We start from the raw sequence: 25,949 nt of genomic DNA on the forward strand, positions 1-25,949 counted from the left end.
CCATGTGTTTGTCCCTGGTGTGGACTGTATTTAAAGACAGCTTTCAAATATGACTTTAGGCTTCCAGACTCCCCACAGAGTTCTCAGCTGTGCTGCACTTGGCATGTTTTCTGGGTCATCAAAGTGCCTGAGCTCACACATAATTTATCAGCACAGGTGCCTTCCTGCCACCTCCACAGCCCTGAGCTGGGGGACAGCAGCAGAGGCTTCAGGGCTTCAGTCTCACAGCCGACATGTAAATAAAGTGATAGCCCGGCCGGGGTGGCTCAGCGGTTGACCATCGACCTAAGATCCAGGAGATCCTGGTTCGAGTGTCAGTCAGAGCACATGCCCGGGTTGAGGGTTCGATCCCCAGTCGGGGGCATGCAGGAGTTAGCCGATCAATGACTCTCTCATCATTGATGTTTCTATCTCTCTCCCTCTCCCTTCTTCTCTCTAAAATCAATAAAGGTATATTTAAAAAAATAAATAAAGTGATAAAAAATAAAGCAAGTCCTGTTGTTTCCTGATGGAAACTGAGAGGTGAGTTGAGACTGTTTAGGGTGAGCAGCAGAGGGCTGTTCTGAGCTCACAAGGATTTAGGGGGAAGGAAGCCAGGGCTGTGCTTGTGTCACTGGGCAGTGCAGGCTGTCCCGGGCGTCCTCGGCCCAGGTGGCTCCCAGTCGCTGTGGTGCTGCTCAGACTCTGCTTTCATCTGACTGAAACCAACATCGTTTTCTCGATTTCTCATCAGTTTTATCTTATAATATAAATCTTTGTCCTAACTGATAAAAGGAGATACTGCTAACTAGTCCCCTATATGTCTATTCATTTATTCAGCAACTTTTAAAAAATTTCCTACTCTGGCCCTGGCTGGTGTGGATCAGTGGCTAGAGCATCAGCCACTGATTCCTGGTCAAGGGCACAGACCTCGGTTGTGGGTTTGCTCACCGCCCGGGGTCAGGGTTTGTGCTGGAGACAGCCAGTTAAAGTTTCTCTCTCACATTCCTGTTTCTCTCTCTCTCCCAGCTCCCTCCCTCCCTCCCTTCAACTCTTTCTGAAAAAGCAACAGAAAAATATCCTCGGCTGGGGATTCACAACAACAAAATGCGGCCTACTCTGTGTCATGGGCTGTTCCGGGCCCTGGCGTAGTGTGTGACCCCCCCCCCTCAGGGCTTTGCAGTGAGGCAGTGGGGCAGACGGTCAGCAAGTGCAATGGTGTCGAAGGAGAGTGAGCACAGTGCTGAGCAGAGGGAAGGGACAGTGACTGGACAGGGCCAGCGTGTGTGGGGAGGTGGCGAAATCTCTCCGAGATGGCGTCTCGGCAGAGACCTGGCCCAAGTGAAAGAAAAGCCACTGTGAGATAAACACATCCCAGGTAATGATGTCATTGGAGCTATGAAGGCTGCTGGGAAAGGCCTGAGCTTTGAAAGCAGGCGTCCTGGGATTCTGACCCTGCCTCACGTCCGCTCAGCTGGGTGACTCTGGGAAGCTAAGCAGCCTCTCTGTGTGGGCTGCTTTCTCTAGGGGAAAAGTAAATATCCCCGTGCATCTTACAGGATGGTTCTGTTAGACAGGACAAGGGTCTCAAGGTCTGGACAGTCCTAAGTGCTATTTCTTGCTAAACGGTAAAATGTTGCCCAGGACTTTGCAGAGGAAGCTGTAAGCTGACAGGAACCCGGCCAGATAAATACAGCCGACTGCGGAGAAGAGATCAACGTGGAGCTGACTAAAGAGTGCGTGTAGGCCACGGCTAGCCTCCCTCCCGGCACAGCCCTGGATGTGCATGCCCGTCTCCTTCACTTGCTACCGGTCAATAACACTGCCTGGCTGCAGCCACACTCGTTTTGAATAGAGCATCCCATCCCTTGACTGGAATGTAGGGGGGCCTTGGTGAATGTCGGGCCCCTTCTTTTGCAGTGCTGGGGGTGCCGGGAGATGGGTGCCAGATATTCAGCTCAGAGTGTATATTTAGAGGGGCTACTGAGCATCCATCCATTTAGTCCACCAGCGCCTGTTTGAACACCTGCTGGGTACTGAGCAAGCTCAGGGGTGCCCCAGTGAGGAAGGCCAGCGTGCCATCTGCCCTGTGTCTCTTAGTAGAATGCGCTCTATGATAACTGAGCCCTTTAGTGTCACACACCCTGGAGGTGACAACCCCAGGACCTTGGCTATATCTCTTTCCTCATCTTTAAAACAGGATGACAGAAATGAGAACAATTCCTACCTCACAAAGCAGTTAGGAAATAAAGTGAGTTACTGTTTGAAAAACATTTAGAATGGGGGCTGGCACATACGTACTAGAAGAGTGTTTCAAAATAGATAAAACCCCATGGAGGCAGCATGCAGACCTCAGGCTCCGGCCAGATGCTGTTGAGTGGTGTTCTGCACGTGTCATCTCATTTAATCATTTCAACAGCTCATTTTACAGATGAGGAAATGGAGACTCAGAAATGTTAATTGCTTTGTCCCAAAGTAATGGGCCTGGTAAGTGGGGGAGCTGGAAATTTAAACCGTTTGACTCTGAAGCAATCCCCCCGCCTCAAGCAGTGTTACTGAAGGGGCGGAGATGAGCACTTTAAGGTCCCTGTCGTGAGAGGGTTTAAGTGGGGAGGGAGAGCTACTAAGGGGCTAAATGACTTGCACGGGATCGCACAGCTCATAACAAATCCAAATCCAGGGTTTCCAGGTCTAAGTCCGGAGCAACTTTGCTATGCTAGTTGTAGAGCTGAATGCAGTAAATAAACATTTATAAATGATTCTGTGTACAAAAAGGGCACAGTGGTTCCTGATGTGCTAGTGACCAGAAAGCATGGTTCTTTCCGGAGAATGCTCAGGGCATTCTCCAGGGGGGAAATCTTTTCTTAAATAAACTTTTTCTTGGGGATAATTTTAAATTTACAGAAAAAGTGAGGACAGTACAGAAACTTTCATCTAGTTTCCCATAGAGCGGTATCATCTTACATATTCAAAGTACTTATCAGAACCAAGACATTAACATCGATACATTATTCTTAACTCAACTACAGACTTGAGTTTCCCCAGTTTACCCAATAATATCCTTTATCCGGGATCTTTTCCAAGATACCAAATTGAATTTAGGAAATCCCCTATAAAGGTTAAGAAATTGGAGCTTGTGCCTGTACTTGCAAGTCTTGCATCCTGATCATAGGATAAAAAGATACTGCATCTCAGGAAATGGTCCTGTGTTCAGAGAGGAGTTGGTGCTCTGAACTTTGCACAGTCCTTACACAGATTTGTTTCCCAGGCCGAAGAAAAAGGGATCAATCAGTCCCATAGGATAATCTCTCACTTTTGTCATAACAGCAAAAAAGTCAATAAATTCAGTGGGGGAAAACCTGCTTAGATTTCCTCTTTTTTACTTTATTGATTTAATATCTCTAAGACAGAGACATTTATCTAGCTTTAAAACAGATTTTATTTTTATTTTTAATGCACACCTTTTGAAATTATCTTGCTCTGTGTGTGTGAGTTATTTTAAAGGGATGAGATAATACTAGAGAGAAAGAATGAAAGAGGCCTTTATGAGTTTCACATTTATTTTTAGGACATAATTTTGTCTGAAATGTTGGTTAAATTAAATACATAATGTGACCCTGGTGTATTTGCATTCATGAATAGGTTTTAGCTTGTTTTTAACAGAGGTCTTACCGACCTTGGCAACTTAGAGCAATTGTTCCACGTGGGTGAACGGTCTGGACGGATCTCTCCAGTGTATTAGGCAAGAATGGGTTTGTCTTCTCACCAACATGGTCCCGGTTCCCTTCAACCTCTTGTGTATTTGTGTCAACAAAATTAATTATGACCATTATGGAAGAAAAATAAAGCACAAAGCAACTTTTATTCATGCCCAAGCTCTGGGTGTTCTCCTTGTGGTAAGAAGCCGAGAGGTGCCGTCTAACAGCTGTGCGCCTCCCCGGCCCAGCCGCTGCTCCTGGGCCCGAGCGCCCCCCGGCCGCTCAGACAGTCCCCCAGGCGCCGTCCATCCGTCCAGGTAGCGGCTCCTGTCCACTGGGAGCTTGGAGGGGTTCTGCTGTGAACTAGTAGAGATCGCTAAGGTAGAAGCTCTCTAACTTGGAAGCAGTTGCTTTGATAAGTAAAAAATAAAGGCATGGAGACCAGGCAAATTGGAAATTATCACCCAAACCACCGTTGCTTGAAGATTTCACTTCCCTGGAGTGAATTCTCTACTTGTTACAGTTTATAGCCTTGAGCCCACATTCAGATCCCTGAGTGTGCCGCCTGCGAGTTATCACGCCTCTGAGGACTGTTTCTCTTTATTGCCCATCCGAGCCCAGCCGAGTGGCTTGCTCCTCGGTGCCCACACGCGCCTGGCAGCCTCCTGCCCCTCAGCTTCCCTCCTGGGTTCCCACAGCACCCAGTGCTTTTCCTTCCATCTCTGCCTGAAAACCTTTCACCCTCCAAGTGTCAGCGCAGACACTTCCCTTGATTGCCTCCATTCCCCCTTCCCTGCAAAGAGCTTATAATATAGACATGTGTTTCTCCACGGGGACATTATTATCTCTAGGGGAGCAAAAACTGGCTCAGAGTTGGAAGGGGGAGGTATAAAAAATTTTCCTCTTTTTATGTGTAAAGTCCAGCTATGCATACAGTACATAAATATTTAGTAATCTGTCCATTCAATTTTTATGGGGGAGACAATTAGGAAAAATATATCTAAACAGGTTCTTAGTTGGACACTAATGAAAAAGCTCGAGAACCATGCATATGGTTTACTCCTTGAGTATTCATTGTTTCAGGCACCAGGGCCCATCTCCCTAGCAGCTGTGCCCTCTTAGGGTCCAGAGGTAAAGAAAACAAGAAGCAGATAAAAGAAGAATCAGAAAGTGCCCATCCCACCATCTTCTCATCACCAGGCAGAAAGAAAGGTTTCTGATGTTACCTTGTTAGGGTCTTCATCTGCCCTTTTGTGCTTTCTGCTTTATGAAGACATCAGAAATTTGTCATTGTGTTTGAAGATTCCAAGTTACAAAAGTTTATGTGTTTATATGCCTGGACCTCTCAGACAAAATGGAAGAGTGGAGACGTTCTGTAACTATTGTGGGGAACAACTGAAGGGGCAACCAGAAATAGAAAAAGTGTCACATAAATGTGAAAGCCATAAGGAGAAGAGGGAGAGATCTTCTATGGTTACAGTCACTTCTAAGCCCACACTCTCCCTGACCCACCTCCCTAAAAGGCTAGAAATTAATGAAAGACTCACTTTCTTTGCCATTCTTTCAACCCGGGGTGTCCATGTGACACAGCTAAGAGAAAGTTGCTGGTAGTAAGGAAGGAAGTTCTGAGAAGGTTTTTGATCTCTTACTAAAAGAGACAAGTAAAATTGTCCTTTTATTCTGTCTTTGCATGCAATCTAATGTCAGGATCTGGCAACTACCCTGCAATCCAGAGGGACCGATCCCAAGGAAAAAAACTAGCATGTTATGGATGACAAAATGGAAAGAAAGGAATCGACTGAGTCTCTGGAGACATCACTGAAGAGCTAACCCGGTGGCACAGCTTCCCTGTCATCCCATGGAACACGGCTTCAGCCACTCTTAGTTGGGTTTCCGTCTTATTACTTGCAGCTAAATGCATTCCTAACTGCCATAGGAAACGACAGGTGAGGAGGAAGGAGAAACCTAAATCTTTGTCAGTCTTAATTATCCAGGCTATGTCTATAACATCAGGTCCCTGCAAACTTAGCTCATTAATATTCCTTGACAAGGAGCATATCCTTGTTTGTAGTTATTATGTGATTACATTTGAAGGTAGAGCAGATGCTCTGAAAGGTTGAAAGCCAGGATTTAGTGAAGTTTCTGACCACCTCTTCCACTGATAATGCCTTTGATTGTGTTCTGCAAACTTGGGATCTAGGTGTCCTCAAGGCTATGAAATAACTACCCTACCACCCCAGGTCCAGCCCAGTAGGAAAGAGAGACAAAATTCTCTCCCTCACCTCCCAATGAAACAAAACCTCAGAGGGACAATTCAACACAGAATAAAGAGAAGCTTTTGCAGTGTCATACAGTTTAATTCCTTCTAATCTTAATTCAACTGCTGCCCACTCCAGTAAAGTTTTGCCTTTGTATAATCAAGTCCCACTGAAGGACTGATTTTCTCTTTCCATCTATAAAAGAGCAACATACTACCAATAAGAGAAAACTGCTGGCGGTTTTAAAATAGCTTTTTGTTTCCACTTGTATAAATAAATATTTCAGAATTATTGAGATTTAGCCTCTGTTACTATATTTTAATACAAACTAGAGCATGTCTTTATTATTAATATAATTTATGTTAGTGGATCCTGAGTGAGAAGTCACAAAGACTATAGGGTCATATTTTTTGTTGCAAGAAATTTGGAAACTACCCTCTAGATCAATCCATATTGTCACAAATGGCAAAAGTTTATTCTTTTTAATTGCTGTGTAATATTCCATTGTATATATACACCACATCTTCTTTATCCAGTCATCTATCCATGGACACCTAGGGATCTAGACAGTAATATGCTAAGTGAAATAAGTCACCAAGAGAATGACAAATAGCGTATGGTTTCACTTATACATGGAATATAAAAAATTAAAAAAACACATGAATGAAGAAAGACTCATAGTAACAGAAACCAAGGGATGGTTACCAGAAGGGAGGGGAAGGAGGGTGGGTGGAAAGGGAATATAGTCAATAATATTGTGATAAGTTGTACAGTGACAAATGATTACTAGAATTAGTGAGACAAGGTGATCACATTATAAGATATAAAAATGTTGAATCATACTATATTGTACACCTAAAACTAATATAACCAATATAAGATTGTATATCAACTATACTTAAATTAAGAAAAAAAAATTAAATACTTTTTTTATTGATTTCAGAGAGAGGAAGGGAGAGGGAGAGAGAAAGATAGAAACACCAATGATGGGAGAGATCATTGATCTGCTGCCTCCTACATGCCCCCCCTACTGGGGATCGAGCCCACAGCCCGGGCATGTGCAATGACAGGGAATCGAACCTTGATCTCCTGGTTCATGGGTTGACGCTGAACCACTGATACACACTGGCTGGGCAAGAAAAAAAATTTAAAGGAATTTGGAAACCAGAGAAAATAAAAATGAAGAAAATAAAAATTAATTATGATATTATTACCCACAGATGATGTTTGGGAGCAAAATTTTGTTTTTATGCATAAATATACACGTGGGTGTACATAAAAATGAAAATTTTATACATATATATATGTGTGTAAAGATTTCAATCTGATAACCACGTTTTTATTTAATATATGTTGTTTCCATTTTTTCATTTCCCTAAGTGTTCCTTGACATTTATTTAAATGATGGCATATGATTTCATTATATAAAAACATAATTTATATTTAAAAAGCTTAATGATTAGACTTTAAATTTTCTCCCATTTTCATCAATGTAAATATTTCTATAAGAAATAGTTTTGTAGATAAATCTGTGGGCATGCTTTAGGATCATTTTAAATAAATTTGCTAGGGTTTCATAACAAATTTAAACCTTCAATTTTTCAGAATAAAGTATTATTTTACTCTATACTCAACCATATCAATAGGATGTTATTCTATCCAAGGTTACATTGCTCTTTACTGAGGCCATCAATCCTGTTCTGGAATAACAGAAGTCTACATTTATGTGTTCTTGAGTTGCCGAATTTCTGACCACTTTAGGTAAAACCAGTCTTTACTCAATAAGCTTTAATGTTCATTTAGTACTTAGCCAACCAAAAGAACATATTACGAGATACAGAAGTGACTAGTTTCTGATGAGAGTTCCTGGTCAGGTGCATTGAAATGCTGAGGGCTTCATTTTCCAGGCCGTTTGATCAGGATTGTCAGTGCGCGAATAGATGCATTTCTGCTTTAATGTTATTTTATGTTGATTAGGCAGTAATGAGGTTTTATAACTCGTTCATGTTCATAAGTTATTAATGAGAGATAAAGCGCTGGATTTGGCCGCAAAACAGTAATAATGTTGCATGTAGGAGACCCAGAAAGGAAAAATCTTGGTGAAATCAAGTTTTTGAAAGTAATGCTATTTCTTGTGTTGTTCAAACTGGGATCTAGAATCATATCTATATTTTTAATCTCTATAATTACAATAAAAATTCATTGTCATTATAGAAAAATTGAAAATGCAGAAAAATGTAAAGCAAAAAAAAAAAAATTAACCATAATTTTACCTCTTAAGGAGACAAATGATAATACGTGCATTTCATACAAGCTATTTTTCTGTGCCTACTTAAGATTAGTGCATATATGCTATTTTTTATTCATAATTATATTGTAACCATTGCCCTATTTTATTAAAAATTCTTCAGAAACACCATTGTAATAGCTGTGTAATATCTCAGTGATAAATGTGCCATAATTTAATTAATTTTCTGTTGAGAAACATTCAGACTTTTAAAAAATATTTCACTACCAAGAATAATTCTGAGATGAATATCCTTAAACTTCTTTATCAAATATCAAACTAATTCCACAGGGTAGATTTTCTAAAGTGGAATTGCTAGATTAGAGAATATGAACTTTTGCCCAGCTGGTGTGGCTCAGCGGTTGAGCATCGATCCAGGAGATCCTGGTTCGATTCCCGGTCAGAGCACATGCCCGGATTGCGGGCTCGAACCCCAGTGGGGGACGTGCAGGAGGCAGCCGATCAATGACTCTCTCTCAACATTGATGTTTCTCTCTCTCCCTCTCCCTTCCTCTCTCTGAAATCAATAAAGACATATATTTTTTTAAAAGAATATGAACTTTTATAAGGCTTTGTAACAAATTGCCAAATCGCTTTCCCAACAGTAATTCCACTTCCACCATCAGGATACAAGAATACCTGTCCCATCATATTCAAGTCAAAATTATTTTTTTTTAATTTTGACTAATTTAATAAGCAAGTTTTTATTAGCATTACTAATACACATTCCCATAGTTTTATTGATTATTTGTGTTTCTTCTGTGAAACATAAATTCATGTCCTTCTGAGAACAAAAACATTGGCTGCAGTACTGGGGATGGTACTGAAAAGCCTTTGCTTGAGGATCATTGAAATTAACTTTAGTATAAATTATACACACACTCTGCCTTATAAACCACTCCAGTACTATTCATCCCAGAGGGATAAAAATTTTAAACATTAAAAAAGAAAACCAAACTCTTTTGAGGGAAATTATAGGAATAAATTTTTTCAGTAAATCTCAAAAAGGAGAACTTAGCAATCACAACTAAGAAGCTAAAAACAAAAAAGTGGGAAATTTGGCTTCAGATGAAAAATTTCGTCAAAAGTAAAAATACATCCCTAATGGTGCAGAACATAGTTATTGTGAAGATTTTTAGGGAGTCCAGATGCAGCCCTGTCCTGCCACAGCAGGCCATGAGCTCGCCCGCTTAGCGGCGGGTCACCAAGGCTGCGTGGCCCCTCCCGAACCCGCCCCTGCCCGTGAAGTTCCCGCGGCCGGGCCCCTTCATCCCGACGCTCGTCTGCGTGGCCTCAGTTTCCAAAGTCAACACGTGGTTCAAGACGCCGGCTTCAGTCACAGCGACCTCATCTCCTTCCAGTGACACGAAGGGAGATGGGACAGGCCACAAGAAGAGGGTGAAGGGCGTGCTCTGGCTGCCTTTCAGGAAGATGCCCCGTGGAATCTTCCAGGCACGTCCCTGGACGGCACTTACACACCAGGCCACACTCAGCTGTGAGCTCGCCGAGGGTTCAGGGCCCCTCACGTGGCAGAGCGGGAGAACAGGTATTGAGACGGTGACAGCAGGTTTGTTACCTCCCTTTTGATAATAAGCAATGTTTTGTTAGTATCTCTGCCTTCGTATTTCCTGGTAGGTAGGACTGAGTATTTCATGATCCTCAAAATACACTAATATTATATAGCTAATTCCACCAACGGCAAGCAGAATTGCAGACAATGATATTTTATCAAATATTTGAGAGTTAATAGAAAAAAATTGATAATAGCGTGAATCTTGTTCTTGCATCTCTTCTGCTCCTGGTTTTCAAGCAGAAGAAAGTACCTTTGGGTGTTCTGAGTCCAAATTCACTTCATTACAGCATGAGGGTCATAGCGACGTGCCCCACAGCACACGTGGAGCCTCCAGGTGCCCCTGCCGCAGAGCCACCCGCTCCCCTCCCCCTGGGTTCTTCCTGGCCAAGTGGGAGAATTTAGAAGTAACTAGAAATCTGCTGTTCAATTATTTTTCTTTAAAAGTTGATGAACATTTTACAAATTCTCTCCGTTTTCTTGCAAGACTCCTGGAGCAAATTCATCCCAAGGCCCCAAGAACAGTTCTTTCACCCGTATGTTCACAGACTGGTTTGATTATGTTTTGGATTCAACATTACTTACCATTCATCGAAAACGGCCGTGCTAGCTGAGAGCTTTACCAAATTACCCAACAGGAACTTGTGTTTACGTCTCCTTCCACCACCTGTCACCGGGATGGGCTCCGGAAACAGCTCGGACACCGTCAAGGACCCAAAGTCGCTGCTGCAATTATGCATTCCTCATTCAGTGCCTTAGACAGCTCTTCCTCAGGGAACTGCACACATTGGGCTCTGCGGTCCTCGCGTTCATGGGGGGGGGGGATCCATGTCAGCCTCCAAATGATCTTTCAGGGGCAATTGGCTAAAATCTAAATTGCCAAGTATTTTTTCTCCCTCCTAATGGCTATTTATAGCAACATAGCCTTTCTACTTTTGACCCAAAAAAATTATCTTGAATGTTTATTTGGGGTTTTTGTCTTTCCCAGATTCTCCTATAATAATAATGTCAGATGAAATTATAGAAAATACCAAATTCTGAAATATTACTTGAGATACCCTCTTGATCATATTTTAAGGTCACTGGTCTTTATGTCTTCTAAATGCTAAGTTGTCTGAGAAACAACCCAAATTGGGGTGTTGGGGAGGTGTGTCAGGTGTGGTGGTGGGAGAGCTTTAATTACAACTTTATGAAAAAAATTTAAGACTTTTACTTTTCAAATAGAGAGAGTATAGAATCATTTACATTATTACACCATGATGGCGGCTGTCTTTCAGCACTCAGTTCCCCTTCTGGAATGTGTCATTCTACTTCCCACTAACAGTTTGGTATGATTTAGTTCTGCACTTAGATGACACTGATACAAGTGCCTAGTCATGGATAAGATTTCTCCTTTTTAAATGAAGTTCCACTAGGTTATAAATAGCTAATGACTCTCCAAGCTCCTCTAGTTTACAGGAGAAATAATTTAATGAGAACTCGGATTGCTTTCTGTAGCTTTGTTAATGTAAATGAGTAATGTGTATTGATTTTTCATGGTGTAAAAATCTTTTTATTCATCTTGTACAAGAAAGTCTGTTAAAGAATTATTAATGGTGTGATAATTGCTTTAAGATCTATGCTCTAATTAACACAGTAAATTCTTTATTACATCTTTATTTTAATTAGATGTACAGAAAGACAATAATTTCTACAAGAAACCCTATGCAAAATAAAATTACCTCATTTAGAAATGCTTCAAAAAATCTGCAGTGGTGCTACGCAGAGAGGGTGCTGAGAACGTCCTGAAGAAAAACCAGAGTGGCTCCACTTCCAGTCAAAGTTAAGACACCATTGGGCCAAAATTAATAACCTTAAATAAACTGTTTCACACTTTTTTATTTTATTTTATTTTATTTTATTTTATTTTATTTTATTTTATTTAGCACATTTTATTTTATTTTTTGTTGAATTTATTGAGGTGACATTGGTTAATAAAGTTATATAGGTTCCAAGTGTACAGTTCTACAATACATCATCTGTACATTATACTGCGGTTCCACCCTCAAAGTCAAGTCTCCTGCCACAGCACTCAACCCCCGTGCCCTCTTCTTCCTCCCCACCCCCTTGCCCTGTGGCAGCCACCACACTGTCATCTGTGTCTATGGGGTTTTTCCTAACCCTTCACCTCTTCACCCAGCCCCCCAAACCCGTTGTCTCACACTTTTCGTGAAGAACAATTCAGCTATACCAATGTTTCTGCTTCGACCTTTAAATTCAATTTCCAGTTCTTAAAAGTAAAGATATCTTTAAAAGTTTGCAAAGCTTAACTAAAGCCTAGAAGGCAAGTGAACTTGTGGGAGTCACCTGGCATCAGGCTGGGTCAGCCTGTTTTTGCAGCCGCGCTTTGCTCTCTTCGGTTGGCCTGCGTGGGAAACCGCAGCCCAGACCGAACCTGCCTCCACTCGCCTCGCCGGGCCATCTGCCGACCCGCTTTGGCGTCCGCAGTCTGTGCGTGTGATGAGCCGGCCGAGCTCCGTCGCGCACAGACATCACTGACTTGAGGGTGGTGGGGGAGCTCACTTTTGAGCGCAGATCTTGGGCCAGACAATGTGTTGGGGTCTTTCTGAATTGCTATTTAAGCCTCCTAACACCCGAAACCAGGAAAGCATGACTTCAGTTTCACAGAGAAAGAAAGTGAAGGTTTCGAGCTGCGACCATCTTTCTGCGAGTGAGAAAATGATAATCCCCGGGGCCATATCCAGCTCACCGCCAGGTTTTATAAATAAAGTTTTACTGGAACACAGACACACCCATTTATTTAGGTGTTGTGCTTCCTTGTTACAAGGACAGAGTTGAAGAGTGTAGTGAAATGGTGTCTGACCTGCAAAACCTAAAATATTTACTACCCAGCCCTTAAGAGGGAGAGTTTGCAGATCCCTGGTCTGAATCAAGAAACCCAGAACTCCTCTCACAACCGCATCTCCCTCCATTCACTAGATCCCATGGTGTTACGAGTTTTGTTTAAAATCATCCGGCCCCGCCTTGGCCTGGTGGCTCAGTTGGTTGGAGCGTGATTCTGTGCACCAAAAGGTTACAGGTTCGAGTCCCAGTCAGGGCATGTACCTGCCTTTTGGGTTTGATTCCTGGTGGGTGCTTATGGGAGGCAACCCATCCATGTTTCTCTCTCACATTGATGTTTCTCTTTCTCCCTTCCTCTCTCTAAAAATCCATTAAAAAATGTTAAAAAACAAAAACATATCCTGGGGTGAGGATTTAAAAAATCATCCACCCCTTTTTCTAGTTTCCTTTTTAGAACTTTATCTATTTCTTTACACCTTTCTTTATTTTGACACCCTTAATATAAAAGTATTTTTCCTCCCAGTGACATCTCATCTCTTTTCTGAATAGGCTGAAATAACATCTCTCCAGCCTATTTCTCTCTTAGCTGTCATTGTTTGTTTAACTCTGATCATGTTACTTAACTCCATATAGCATTTTGGAGCTCAGTTAGTAAGAGGATTGGTTATAGCAAAATACTGCCTCATCTTATAACCTGAATTTCTTCCCTTAAAATTTCCCATAGGACAGTGGTTACCTGGCTGCTGGGGAAAGAGTCACAGGCATTTACAGTTTAGAAAATACAGCCAATATCACATAATAAAAAATTAGATCAAAGAAGCACCATGTCCAGTCAGAGATCCTATGCTTGCTTTCTTTTTTTTTAAAAAAAAATATCTTTATTGATTTCAGAGAGAGGAAAGGAGAGGGAGAGAGAGAGAGAAGCATCAATGATGAGAGAGTCATTGATCAGCTGCCTAGCCCACAACCCGGGCATGTGCCCTGACCAGGAATCGAACCCCAATCCCCTGGATTCTAGGTCGGCTCAACCGCTGAGCCAGGCCCTGCTGGGCCCTGTGCTTTCTTTCATGTGAGGTAGACAAGGGTGTCCCCAACCTAAGACACATTAGTCAATGAATCATCTAATGCTAAATGAAAGCTCTTCTCACCAACACTGCTTGTTTTGCAGTAAAAGTTGCCCAGCTCCAGATTTACCTTCAGCCAATTCAGTTACATGGTCTAATTCAAAGGAGGAGACCCAGCCAGACCTATCTGTGGACACCTGAGAGGATTTTTAAAAGAGAAGAAAAGGACCAGAAAAGGCCTTTCAAAAAGGATTCAAAAGTAGTGAAAATTGGAAACATTCTAAAATTTCAAGAACAATTTAAAAATAGAATATCCATACTGTAGGATACTATGCAGTATAAATGCTATCGTAGAAGAAAATTTAATAATAAGGTTCTTAGATAGCAGGTCCTTAAATGTATATGGACAATTAAATTAGGAATGATATAACAGTAATAGTAATAATAAACACATCATGTGTAAAGTGTTTGCTGCATGCATGCCAGGTACTGTTTGTGGTATTTTACATATATTAGCATATTTAAGACACTGTCATTAGTATAATTTTACTTATGTGGAGGAAGCTGAGGCACAGGCAGATATGTTCAAAGTTCAACAGCATTTAAGTATCAGAGCCAGGATTTGAGCCCAGGCAGGTTGCTGTTGACCAATTGGCCACCCTGCTTCTCCACTGACAGTTGAGAGTGTCTGTGTCTACATGATTTGCAGGCAAAATTGAATTCAAGATATAGTTATTGAGATTCGGTCATGTGTTGGGCCCTGGGCTACATGCTGTGGCATTATTTTTCCTAGAGAGAAATAAATCCATCCCTTATTTAAAATTGTTTAGAGGTTAGCAGGGAGATTAAGACAAACATGAAAAGTATAACTTACAATGAAGAAAAAAACCACTACAGAAGAATGAAATGAACTCTGTGACCGTCCAAAGGTGCAACGGTCCACAAGATGCGGTGACTCTGCCTGTCTTCCATTGTGTTTTCCAGTCTCCAGCACTGAGAAACGGGACGTCATCAATTGTTGCACCGCAGAGCTGGGCTTAGTCCATCAGAAGGGTGTCACCTGAACCCCAAGTGTGTGTTGAGTCTAAGGTTTGTGAAACATGCTTTAGTACTTATGTGAAGTCACAAAACCAGGCAAGCGTGAGGGTAGAGAGAGCTCAGGAAGTGCCCGTTCATACCTACTTACAGTGGCCATCTGTCCAGGTCTTTTTCTTAACAGTCCTATTTCCCTTTCTCTCCGCCTCGCTCTGAGTCTTTTGGTTTCCTAGAATACAGGAGTGTAGTGTACTTTCTGGTGTTTGAGACACAAGCTCAGTCTGTCTCTCCTCTGCAGGCCCTTAAACATTCCTGGCAGTTTCTGAACCTTAACGCAAGGTGTTATAAGGCATGTCAAGCACTTAGCACAATGACTGTCACAGAGGAAAGGCTCAGTTATTATTGGCTATTACATCTGTGTGTGTGTGTGTGTGTGTTTGTCCTTTCTGTTGGGCTCCAAACCCCCGAAGCCATTTCTACCTCACCCTCCTGAGTCACAACATGTGATAAGGGCAGAGAAAATGTGTCTGGCAAAGAAAATAGTATAAGAAAAACTTGGAAAACTGTAGGTTATTTGAGGCAGATCCAAATTGTCAAGTTTGTCTGAAATGTAGAACAAATTAGTGGGCTAATTGTGGATATGAACTGATGAGACAAAAGCTGGTGCTTAGCTGTATTTTGTAACTAGTTAACATCCGAGTCACTTATATCTAAAAAAGGCATATCCTCTGAGAACAATGTGAGAAATGTGGTTCTTTAATATAATAGGCTTTCACTGAAGCAAAAAAGTAACAAAAATGAAATTATATCTACTTTACTGTATACCTTGTTTCAGGCTGATTTTACCCAATAATGCAGCTTGTGTCTTCCCAACAAGTATTCAAGTCCATTTGAATATGAATTTAGGTGAAACATAATTAGATGTATCTGGAAGGGGGTAGTTGTCGAACATATTCCACAGTTAAATTTAAATGAATTTCAGATCTGTTGTTTTGGATTACTTAATGCTTTCGGTTATTAAAAAAATCAAGATTTGACTTACTAAAATCCTGAGTTTGTGTTCAAGAGGTTTATCCCCTGAAGTGTACAAGCAGCTTGGATGATTCTAGTGCCTGTGTCAGCTCTGTGCGGTTCTCTAGGATGGGGACATTCAGTACGAGCTGTGTGCTGATTCTCTGTTCCTAGCTCACAGCAAATGCGTTCTTACATATGACTCATTGATTTTGTGAAGGAAATCTATTTTTCCCTGTAAAACAGGTTGGAAAATATGACTTAAGGTTTTCTTTTGAGCCCGGCCAGGCGTGGCTCAGCGGTTAAGCGTCGACCTAGGATCCAGGCGATCAGGGTTCGATTCCCGGTCAGGGCACATGCCTGGGTTGCGGGCTGCAGCCGATCAATGACTCTTTCATCATTGATGTTTCTATCTCTCTCTCTCCCTCTCCTTTCCTCTCTCTGAAATCAATAAAGATATATTTAAAAAAAAAAAAAAGTTTTCTTTTGAAGTCCTACTCTATTTAAAAACAGCAAAAGTAGTAATAATCACCTGTGTCTATAGTAGAATACATTGTAATGTTTATCAATAAGATATTAACATGTTTAAGTATTTACATACTTTATTAAAATATGTTACCAAGCTTGTTTCTTTCGAGTACAGCACTTAGTGAATCTAGATGACCAAGCTCTTGAAAGAACAGCGCACGCTCCTGGGAACTGGTTCACAGCTATGAGCGGACTGAGTGTGTCACTGTGGATTACGGATGGCAAAACATATGGAAAGGCAAAACTTATCAGGAACCGTCTTCTCTGAATAGGAAGAACATCTTTACACCAGAGTGAAAGAGCAGCCAACTTCATTGCCATGTTCGCAGGTGTAACATCCATTTCGATCTTCTGTGCTAAGGACAGTAATATCGGATGAAGGCTGCGAAGGGGGACCAGAGACCAGCACTGAGCGCGAGATCCAAGGCCAGGGAAGGGCAAGACACACCTCCAGACGCAGGGATGGCCAGGGGCCCGCAGGACGAGGGGCGTCTCCATGGCAGGGCAAGCTGGGCGTCCCCACCCCCCCGCTGGGCTCGCAGCGCAGTGACGCCTGAGCCGCAAGAACCTGGGGAAGGGAAGGGGTGGGAGAGTCAGGAGCAGTTAGACTTCAGTGCCCAAAAAATCATTATTTAAATGCGTTCGTATTGATGTGAAAGATGATCATTTAAGCTGGAGGAGATGAGAAACCCTGCTTTTAGGGAGCGACAGGGTGCTTTATATCCTCCTCGCCCCCTGGGGGAGCAAGCCCAGGGGCCTGCAGCAGCGAGAACCCAGGCTGGGGCTCGGGAGCAGCGAGGTCTGGGAAGGCTGCCCCCAGGCAGAGTGGCTGACGCATTCTCTCAGCTCAGCAGCCTGGTGATGAGGGAGGAGCCCCAGAACAGTCCTCTCGCTTCTCATTCAGTGTCCTTCACACTGTGCCGGCCAGCTCACCGCCATCTACAGCCCACCTGCACCATCAGGAGGAGGCACATTAGCAAAGTTACTCCTGAAAGAAAGAAAGAAAAGTCTGGCTGATTGTAGGTTTGATTTTATCTTCCGAGAGTTAAACAGAGTGGCTGGGAACTCCAGACAAGAGGAGAGCGGACGCCCTGGCCGGGTGGCTCAGCTGGTTAGTGTCATCCCGATGCGCCAAGGTTTCGGGTTCGCTCTCCGGTCAGGGCACGTACAAGAATCAACCAATGATGCAAAAGTAAGTGGAACAACAGATTGATGTCTCTCTCTCTCTCCCTCTCTCTTCCTCTCTCTCTAAAAATGAATAAATTTTTAAAAAGGAGAGCATACATCACCATATGGAAGGCTCTGGATTCGATGTGAAGCACATTTTGCTGATACGCTGTAAACAAGCCCACATGGAACTAGGGGAATGCAAATAGCTGCTTAATTTGCAAAGCCTCGAGCATGTCTTAGGAAAAGACTATATTAGAACAACGTCACATGAGTAATGCTCACCTTCTGACGGTCTGAGGAGGCTGCTGGGCCCAGCAGACTCAGCTCCACAAAGCTGAAAGCTTTGCTCCCACATTAGCCAGGGCCTTGACATAATTTTTTTCATAAGTGAGCTATCAGAAAAAGAAATCAGAAAAGCAAAAATGCTTAAAACTACTGAACCCCGGAGACAGGGAGATGGGCCTGTCCCTGAGTTTGGGCACTCCTTGTCGAAGTGAGCTGGCAAATCCCAGCAGAGGGGCCAGGGGCCCAGGGTGGTAGACACAGTCGGGAAATGAGTTACTGTTGCCCAGGACTTCCCGCTGTCCCTACATACTGGTTGGAGTTATCTGTTGATTGAAGATGTTCTTGTCATGGAGGCCTAAATACTCTTGGCCAGAGTTCAGAGATTGTTTGGGGTTGTTGAGGTCATTCCTCCTGGCTTGGGTCACAGTGTGGCTTCTGGAACAAGACAGAACAAAACTCACAGACGTTGTCTCCTGGTCCCCAAACACCTGCTTCCCCCATCTCACATTCACACAGCGTTTAGTTGGCCACTTCTCCACCCCCACCCCCAAGTCCAAATTCAGTTCTGTTATATATCCCCCTCATTGCTTCATTCAGCATTTAGCAAGTCCCTATGTTCTGACTTATTTTCATTTCTTTTTTAATTGCTCTCTTTTATTTATTCATTGACTGTTGAGGCCACTGTACTCAGTATTTGAGAAACAAAATATGAGCAGTCTCTGTCCTCATAGATGCACTGTGAATTTTAAGAAGTCATTACACGTATGAACCTATAAAAAATTCAACATAGGATGTCATATTTAATAACACTATTGAAAAAATTTACAAATCGTGTAAAAGAAATATTAAGGTGAACCTTATATCAAGAGCCTGGAGAAAGATCCAGGCACAGCAATTTATAAAGGGGTGCTGAGAACTGATGAATTTTCTAGTCTGGGTAGGACAAACCTCAGGTTGTGTGTATATTCTAATCCCGCTTTAGGAGGGGAAGCTTGCTTAAGCATCTATTTCAGAAATTTCCCTTAATCACAAGATAAGCCAATGTCCTCTGAGGCATGGCACAGATGGTGCCCATGGCAGTTTCCTCTGGGCATTGCTATGAAATTTTATTAAGTTATAAGCAACAGCGGGTTAGACAAGAGGGATGTTAACGCAGTCAGTGGTGAGTCGCCTGGGCTGCTGCTGCAGGTCCATGACATCATGAGTGTCCTTGCACTTTTCCATGTTTCTGCCCTTTCTATTTTAATATAGCATCCATTCCTGAGGCGACAGGAATAAAATGGTCCTGGAGCTCCATCTATTTCCAGGTGGGAAATAGGACGGCAAGGGGAAAGGCATATTTCAAAAGTGTTTTTTCCTAGCCAGCAACTTCTGCTTAGGTCTCAGTGCCCCAGAGTACGTGGCGAGCCCATTCCTGCTCCCAGGAAAGCGTTTTAGCAACGTTTTAAGGGGAGAAAGTGTCCAGAGTTGTCAGGCTCCATCTCCCCTCCCCCGCTGGGACTCCCAGAACCTGTTGAAGCCTCATGGGTGGGAGAAGGGGCGAGGAAATGGGAGCTGGGAGTCAAGCAAAGGAGACCAACCTCTGAGGACCCTCCCCACGACACCCATGCACCAGCTTCTCTCTGGCAAACTTCAAAAGAAAACTATGACTCACTTTTAGAAGTTGCTGCTAACAAGCTTCATCACATGTTTTCCCAGCAAGTTGCTGGATCTTCAAAAAGGGTGAAGCATGTTTTCTGTGCACGTGTATAAAGCACACGAATTTTTATATTAATAAAATCCCTAATACCTACTCACCCAAACACTGAAGTTTGTGAGTTCAACTCACAGAGAATTACTGATATGGTATTTTCTAAACAGTGACCTGGAAAGCAAGTTGGTTAATTGAATTATGACATTTTATTTCATATATTTTGGGAAATTTCAATTTTAAAAAGTGGTTTGTTTATGCAAGCACATGTTTTGGCTATTAAAGATGGTATCCCACTGACCGTCCACCAAAGTACTCTTTATTTCTTATTAAGACAATTATTTTCAGAAGAGAAAAAGCTTACATATGAAAATGCATAGCTTTTTAAATAAAATCCTACCTCATCTCACAGATGGAACACACAGGGAAGCCTGTTTAAATGATGCAGTCATTTTAATTTTCATGAAACAAAGTTAAAATATAATAAAATAAATCAAACATTGGCGTTAACAAAGGGGCAACAATCAGGATCCCAGCGGGAAACAGCACGCCCAGCGCAGGCTGCTTCCAGGAGGCTCCATTCTCAAAGGAACTTCTATCTGCAAAGCGGGGCGGGGGGCCACTATTACCTCTTCTAGGCCTGTAGGGGACAAATTTAGGGAGATGTTAGCAGAACCCAGAGGGAGAGAGCTCTGTGGGAAAGTTGTCTGGAGGAGCAGCGTGATGTTAGGTCAGAGAACACACCCAGCTTCAAAGACACACCGAGAGGTCCCACAGCAGGAAAGCCAGGCCTAAGTACCAGCTCTCAGTCCCCTGGGGCTGCTCTAGTCCACGCAGGGCTGGACCTGGAGGGGTAAACAGGAGACGGATGTGTCCAGCTATCGTGTGTGGGCCTCTACCCCTTGAGGGAATACGTAGTACCATTCTTGGTTTGTTAACCTAACAGTTCTGGTATCACCAGGGATTATTTCAAAGCTACTCTGCTACCCTTCCAGAAACTACCTGCAAAAGCTAATTAATAGTGCACCATTATTAACACATGTAGATTTGGCATTATAAGTCTAATTAAAAGGATTTTAATAATCTCACCTTCCCCGTCTACCAATCCCTAAATACTCCAGTCAAAGTAAATTAAACCCATTAATCAAAGTGGTAAAAATGATATAAAGTACAGGATACAGGCAGAACGAAGGGGAAACTAACAGCCCTCATTATGTTTAATTTTGTTCCCCTGCAAAGGATAATAAATTCAGATTGTAACATCACAATAAAACATTTAATTATTCAAGAGCAGGGAAAGACACATTATAATTAGCTCCCTATTATGTGTTGTCACTAACGTGGTAATAGATGCAGTTGCGTAGCCCAGCCAGTCTTAAGCTAGAGGTTTAGAGTGAGATCTCAACTACTCTGTCACCTTGGAAAGTGTCCCCCCCGCATGGAGCTAGCCTGGAGAGGTGAGCAGGTGCTGACCTGAGGTCCAGTGTTCATTCGTTCATTCATTCTTGACTCAACAGGTCTCAGCCGAGTGCCAGCTCTGTGCAGAGAGTCCTGGGCACTGGGGTCCCAACAGTGAGTAAGCGGCGTAAGCGCCTCCCTCGTGGCCTGTACTCGGACGGGAGCAAAACCCTTCTAGCTTAGCCTTGGTGCTCTCCGACATCCGTTCCCAGCCTCTCTCCGCCTTCAGCTCCTGCCGCCTCCCTCCTTGCTCACTTGCTCCTGCCCCAGGACCTTTGGCTGTGTCCCAGGCGCTCCGCCCTCATTCCTACAGCATCTGCTCTGCGTCTGCTCTCCTGTCTGTTTAGACCTGTTTCCCCCAAATCTCCATATGATCCTTTTTCTCATCAAGTTCTGTGATTAAAAGAGCCAGACTTGACCACATTTATATAAAGAAGCTCCCCAGACCTTAGCTACTCCACTTTTTCAATAGTCTTCATAACACTTACCACTATTCAAATTATCTTTCTTGCTTATATACTTGTTTATGTCTCACTCATCCTCAGCAGAATATAAACTCCACAGGAGAAAGGACTGTGTCTGCCCTCTTCTTTGTAGCCCCAGTGTGAATGGGGCCTGGCGTATGGTAGGTTCTTAATAAATATTTGTGACTGTGGCAGATCATATTTTAAAGAGGTGACAATATCTCCCATCCTACATGTTTTTCCTAAAACCAAGTCAAGAGGCGAAGACTAATTCCCTACCCCCTTCCACGTGGGTGGATGGGCTTTGACTTGTTTGTAACCAATAGGATGTGGGAGAAGTGATGTTGCATAACTTCAGGGGCTACGTCATAAAAAGCAACACATCTTGCCTTTGAGTCCAAGTTAACCCACGTGCAGAGGCCCTAAAATGAAGCTACGTGAAGAGAGTGAGCTGCCCTTCCAGCACCAAGCTGCTCCAGCCCCGGGTGCTCCCAGCTCCCGCCACCGTCTGACTTGAAATTAGAGGAGAGACCCTAACCAAAACCACCCAGCAGAGCCTTTCAAAATTTGACCTGTAGAAATGAGGAGAGGTGAGAAATGATCACTGTTGTTTGAAACCACCAAGTGTTGGAATGTGTGACACAGCAATGGATAAACAGGACAGTGACTGACTGGGTTACACAGCAACGGACAGCCAGGACGGTGGCTGACTGGCTGAATGAATGAATGAACTAGCAAACCAAGCACAGCGTATTACCTCCCCCTGGTTCAGAATGGAGAGAACGTGTTATCAAGATGGGGACTATGTTTTAGAGATCCAATTGTCTAAGTAGAAATCACGTATTTCAGCAAAGTTCCAATATCAAGTGCCCCCAAAATAATAGTCACTTATACAGTTGATCAAATAATCTCCCCTCCAGAACAGTACAAGGCATTTTTACCACTGCATAGAAAATATATGAGACAAACTTTGCTCCCTATCACAAGTTAACACTTTTCCATGATAGATATTACCAATTATTTATGGCATTCTTTATTTTTAAATTTTTTAAATTTTATTTTTCAATTACAGTTTGCATTCAATATTATTTTGTATTCAATTCAGGTGTACAGCACAGTGGTCAGAAAATCATATACTTTACAAAGTGTTCTCTGCCTCCCCCCCAATATTTCCAATACCCACCTGGCACCATACATAGTTATCACAATTTTATTGACTATATTACTTATGCTGTGCTTTACAGCCTCATGACTATTTTGTAACTACGAATTTGTACTTCTTAATCCCTTCACATTTTTTGCCCAGTCCCCCAATCCCCTCCCCTCTGGCAGCCATCAGTCTCTCCTCTGTATCTGGGTCTATTTCTGTTTTGTTTGTTCATTTATTCTGTTCTTTTTATTCCACCTATAAGTGAAAGCATATGGCATTTGTCTTTCTCTGTCTGACTTATTTCACTTAGTGTAATACCCTTTAGGTCCATCCATGCTGTCGCAAATGATAAGCTTTTATTCTTTGTTATGGCCATGTAATATTCCATTGTATACATGTACCACAACTTTTCTTGCCCACTTGTCTATTGATGGGCTCCTGGGTTGCTTCCGTACCTTGGCTATTATAAAGATCGCTTCAGTGAACATAGGGGTGCATATATTCTTTTGAATTACTGTTATGGGTTTCTTCAGATATTCACCCAGAAGTGGAATCACTGGGTCATAAGGCAGCTCCATTTTTAATTTCTGAGGACCCTCGATACTGTTTTCCATGGTGGCTGCACCATTTTACAATCCCACCAGCAGTGCACAAGGGTTCCCCTTTCTCCACATCCTCACTAATCAACTTGTTGGTTGATTTATTGACGACAGTCATTCGGACACGTGTGAGGTGACATCTCATTGTGGGTTTAGTTTGCATCTCTCTGATGATTAGTGAGCATCTTTTCCTATGTCTGTCTGTCCTCTTTGGAGAAGTGCCTACCCAGGTCCTCTGGATGGCATTCTTTCTCGTTAGCTATGCTCTTGCAGTCCTTTTCAGACATCCGCTGACAATTGATTACAGCTGGCACGCAGGACTTTTGCCATCCCAGACTTAAGGAGACCCACCGTCCCAAACAAGCATTGAGGGCTATCTTCACTGCTCACCTCCTGCCTTTCCTGGGATGTCTGCAGTGAGACCAGAACTAGGGACAGCATGAAACTTTTGAAGGTTGAGAGCATTTGGGCTTGTCTGTCAACACTTCTAGTTCTATGGGAATATCTGTTTCCATCCCTGATGGGGGAGGCGGCATTTGTTTAAAGGTTATTGGATTCTCTCACTGGTTAGTAGGCAGACATGGGATCCCTATTGAGGAGAATATGACCAGGACTGTGATAATGATGTGAGCCTTTTCAAAACCTTTGCTAGTTTGTTTGTATGGGAAACAGTAGGTCATTAGTTCTGCTAGGATTTCTTTCACTCATAATTGCTTCGTGTCTTTGTATCTCTCACTTTCTCTTCCACCCACACACAGGTGTGCTGTCCTTATCCATAAAAATGAGCAGAGTGTCACTATTCAGTTCCACTTGAACTGAGGACATCTCAGATCTTCAGCGAACGGCATTTATTTTTCATCTCAAATGCCGCCCTCACCAAGTACTCTATCCTACTTCCCTATGCTGTTGATCCCTCTTTCAGAGCTCCAGTGTCAGTTGGTATTTTTACAAACTTCTACTATTCCATGTGAAATAATTATTTTTGTAATTCCTTTAACTCCTTCAATTATAGTGAAACTCCTTGAGGACAGTAACCATTTCTGACTCATCTTTGCATTCCCTGCAGAGCCTGGCAATTCAGTGGATCCAAAATATCAGCATTGCTTTGCCACTCAAATTTCTTTCAATTCACACTCACATCTAACTTTGTCTGAAGTTCATTTGTAGTCTGAACCAGACAGAATATTGGAAGACCATTCTGACTAGTGAGCTGTGGTTCTTAACCAGGGACCTTACTGAATTTTCAACTCCTGACAGGTGGTTTTTGGAAATGCAGGGGAAGCATTTTTTTGTCACAAAATTTGGAGGAATTCCAAGTGATATTTAGTGCCCAGGGTCCAAGGAGCCTAAACATATGAAATGTGAGGAACAGTCCTATGTAACAAGAAACTGTCCTGCTAACATGTCAGTAATGCCCCCGTGAGAACACTGTTAGAATCTACATGGCCGCTGCCTTCACTATGTTCACATATTTTGTGCCAGACACTAGCTAAAATGTTTATCTACACATGGTTCTCCAGGTTTAGTGTCCATTAGAATCATCTGGAAGATGCATAAAAGTGCAGATTGCTAGTCCCGGTGCCTAGAGTTTTTGATGCAATAGGCCTGGGGTGAGGTTGAAAAATTGCATTTTAATTGAATGTATTGGGGTGACCTTGGTTAATAAAGTTATATGTTTCAGGTATGCAATTCAATACATCCTCTGCATATTTGTATTGTGTGTTCACCACCCCAAGTCAAGTCTCCTTCCATCACCATTTACCCCCTTTACCCTTTTCTGCCTCCTCCCGCCCCACCCCTCCCCTCTGGCAGTCACCATGCTGTCTGTGTCCGTGAGTCTTTCTTTTTTTCCTTTGTTTGATTCCTTCGCCCATCTCATCCAGACCCCACCTCCCCCCCCATGACAGCTGTCCGTTGTTCTCTGTATCCATGAGTCTGTCTCCACTTTGTTAGTTTATTTGGTTCATTAGATTCCACATGCAAGTGAAATCCTATGGCCTTTGTCTTTCTCTGACTGGCTCATTTCACTTGGCATGATACCCTCCAGGTCCATCCATGCTGCCCCGAAAGGATAAGAGTTCCTTCTTTTTACCAAGTAGTATTCCATTGCATGGATGTCCCACAGCTTTTTATCCACTCGCCTACTCATGGGCTTGGGCTGATTCCATACCTTGGCTGTTGTAAATAACGCTGCTATGAACATAGGGGTGCATTTGTCCCTTCCAATTAGTGTTCCTGGCTTCTTCAGATAAACTCCCAGAAGCAGAATCACTGGGTCCTAAGGCAGCTCCATTGTTAATTTTTTAGGTAGCTCCATACTGCTCTGCACAGTGACTGCACCCGTCTGCATTCCCACCAACAAGCATGAGGGCTCCCTTTTCCACGCCTCACCAACACTTACTGTTTCTTGATTTATTGATGATATAGCCATTCTGACAGGTATGAGGTGATAATTCACTGTGGTTTTAATTTTCATTTCTCTGATGATTAGTGATGTTGAGCATCTTTTCATCTAAATTTATAAAGAACTTATAAAACTCAACACCAAAAAACCAAAATGGACAAAGGACCTGAATAGACAATTCTCCAAAGAGGACATGTGGATGAGCAATAAACATATGAAAACTGCACTTTTTTTACAACTTCCCAGGTGATGCTGATATTGCTGGTCCAGAGACCACACTTTGAGAACCACGGACCTACACTAATATAACCTCAGGTTTACCCTCTGAGTTACAGTCCACATTATCTCTATTTTTTGAATGAGGAAAGCAAATTATAGAGTTTAATTTGACCGCTTGTCCAGAACTACACAGTTGGGATTTGAACCTGGATGTTATGAGTATGGTTTAATATAAAAGT

This window comes from Miniopterus schreibersii (genome assembly GCF_964146895.1).
Source record: "Miniopterus schreibersii genome assembly, chromosome: 15".
NCBI lineage: Eukaryota > Metazoa > Chordata > Mammalia > Chiroptera > Miniopteridae > Miniopterus > Miniopterus schreibersii.